The sequence below is a fragment of the Ostrinia nubilalis genome, chromosome 19 (assembly GCF_963855985.1).
Source record: "Ostrinia nubilalis chromosome 19, ilOstNubi1.1, whole genome shotgun sequence".
Taxonomy (NCBI): Eukaryota; Metazoa; Arthropoda; class Insecta; order Lepidoptera; family Crambidae; genus Ostrinia; species Ostrinia nubilalis.
In genome coordinates, this window is record NC_087106.1 from 2,990,784 (window position 1) to 2,993,681 (window position 2,898).

Below are 2,898 nucleotides of genomic sequence, written 5' to 3' on the forward strand. Positions count from 1 at the left end.
TAAGTAAAGCCACAATTTTTTAATCTAAAATATTATAAATCCCATTCCTCCTCGGTACAATCGCTCAAGAAAAGAAGTTTGTCGAGCCTTTTTGGCGATAGGCGGTTACGGGTTTTAGTAATTGTACTTCCAGCTTTCGAAAACAATCTTTCTGAGGGCACTGAAGTCGCAGGAATCGATAAAAATTCTCGTGCCAATTTATATAATTTTGGGAAAACAACTTTCATGTCTTCCCATTGTTTCAGAGGATCCAAAGAGAGTGGCGAAACCTGTGTAGATAAATAATGGCTTATTTCATCCTTATTTTCAAACTGTGATGAAGCACTGGTTTTACTTCGCTTTTTCGTGTGAGCTAATTTCTTGTGGTGACTCCAAAAATCGTAAGTTGTTTCAAGAGAGGAATCGCTGTCATGATCGCTGCCGATAACACTAGGAGACGTTGTTATATATCTTCTCAGTGAAGAAATTGCCTTTGCACAAGCTTTAGCGTCCTGAAAATGGATATTCTTGAATCTCGGATCTAGCAAACATTATTACCTTCAATATGTCCGAATCGGCGTTCTATCTGTTTTAGGATTTCTTTTTTTACTGTATCTATTACCTTTCCATGGGGATCATCACCATCACCTACAGCCATAGGTATAGTATTAATCTGCGTCTTCAAACAGTTCACCATCGGAATTATTTTACTAATGGTTACATACTGTTCACCTGATAACTCTTTGGTTACATACTCCAGCGGTTTCAAAATACAAATCAATGTTTTAATATTTTGCATTTCTACAGCCGATGGTGTGGGTGGTGCTTTTGTATTTAACATCAAAATTTGATGAACTATTGGTGCTAATTCAATGTATCTCTGTAGCATATAATAGACGGAATTCCACCGAGTCTTCACGTCTAAAATCAGTTTGAGAGGTTGAGACCCAGTTTGCTTTTGACGTAAAGAGTCACTGAGGATTACACTGCTCTTGAAAAATTTTACAATGTCTCGTACCTTGCTTACTAATGCTCCTAAATCATTGACTGACATGGCAGATTCAGCAATTAGATTAATTGTATGAGCAAAGCAAGGTAAATGTTTGTTCTTTTCTAGAAAATTTGCTATGCCGGCTATCATGTTCGAGCCATTGTCTGTAACTACTGCAGTTATTTTATCCAAACTGATGTGTATACCTGCACAAATTTCTTTTAATTTTTCAGCGATAAAATCACCAGTATGACGCTGATCCAGTGCAACGGTAGCTATGCAACGTGACACCAGTTTGTCTTCTTGCAAATAATGAGCAGTAACCCCTAAATAACTGGTAACAGTCATCATCTCACTCCAAATATCGCAGGTTAATGCCACGTGATCTACATTGTCAAATATATTTTCTATTTTCAAACGCATTACACTATAAAAGTGTTCGAATTGTGCTTTAAGGGTATCTACATGAGGAATTTTAAATGATGGACATGCTTGATGCATCAATTTTTTAAACCCACGCCCTTTCACAATGTCAAACGGTCTTTTATCAACGCAAATAAAATAAAGCAAACATTTGCAGAGTTTCAAATAATCTTTTCCTCCATCCAAATAAGAGTATTTTCGTTCCATTGATTGTACAATTGAAAGTTGCCTTTTTTTTGGAGGTGGTGCATAGGTTTCTTCTAACTCACCATCACCACTGATTACTATTGGAATTCTCTCGACATCAGATGGTGAAGGAGTTGTTAGCAATGCATCTGATTCAGGTGCTTTCGATGTACTTGTTGATGGTTGGGGTTCGTGATCACGACTCGTTAAATTCGACAGTTCTAACTTTTTCTGAATCGTCGACATCGTCGTTTGTTTTTTATCTCCTTTTACACTAAAAAGAATAATATAAAATAATCAGTTTCGTGCGCCTATTAAATGACTACAAAACAAATTTTAGGTTATATAAATAAGGACCATATAATCATTAAAAAAAATTACCTTGAGGCATCAGAATTAGGGTGTTTCTTTAAATGTTTATTCATGTTTGACGTATTCCCTGACGATTTTAAAGTTTTGAAACAAATCTTACATTTCACCTCATCTTTGTTAATCTTGACGAAATACTGCCAAACGTCACTCTTGGTAGGCGGCATTCTTTGGATATTGCACTGATTCAAATCCCGATACAAACACAGAATAATTGTGAGTGCTGTTCTGAATAGGTTGAAATATCAATAAGTCAATTATCATTTATCAATAATGCAAGAAAATCATTAAATATCAACATGTTATAAATAACAACCAACTGTCAGTTAACAACAACGAACGAATGAACCAGAGTTTTTTTTGTATGATTTTTTCGTGAGGTTAGGCAAAGGGATCTAAGTCCATACAGCTACAGTACAGCCAATGAACCATAGACTAATTAAACAAATGAAATGTGAATCCGGCAACCTACCGGCAACGGAACTATCTCTATGAATGAAAGCTTCAGCAAGATTGAACAAGATGGCGTTGCAAATGTTGCCATAAATTATGAATAAATAAAAAAACAAGTAATTTATTCGATACGATATCTGTCAAAAGTACTTGGTAAGTAAAAGTATCGAATACAAGTTATCGAGTACAAAAGTATCGGTATCGAAAAGAAACCTACTCGATACCATAAAGTATCGATACTTTTTTCGTGTCCCTACCTCCTAGTCGCTTACCTAATAGTAACACTGAATTACCATATGTATTTTTAGCTGATGCTGCATTTGCGTTGAGTACACATATTATGAAGCCATTTCCTGGGCATCATGCTGTTGGAACTCCACAGAGAGTATTCAATCAAAAACTATCTATGTTGTTCACGAGTAGCAGTCGAAAATACTTTTGGAATAATGTCCAGCGTATTTAGAATTTTTAAGAAGCCTATACCACTAAATATCGAA

At 35.6% G+C, this 2,898-nt stretch overlaps 1 long non-coding RNA gene across 1 annotated transcript; it reads right to left on the minus strand.

The window, feature by feature from the left end:
• On the minus strand, nucleotides 1-2,659 carry LOC135081048 (uncharacterized). Its single transcript, XR_010259112.1, has 3 exons — nucleotides 1,961-2,659; nucleotides 538-1,853; nucleotides 1-491 (listed from the first exon to the last, which is right to left on the minus strand). It is a non-coding gene; the product is annotated as an uncharacterized LOC135081048 (long non-coding RNA).
• Between the last annotated feature and the right edge of the window lie 239 nt (nucleotides 2,660-2,898).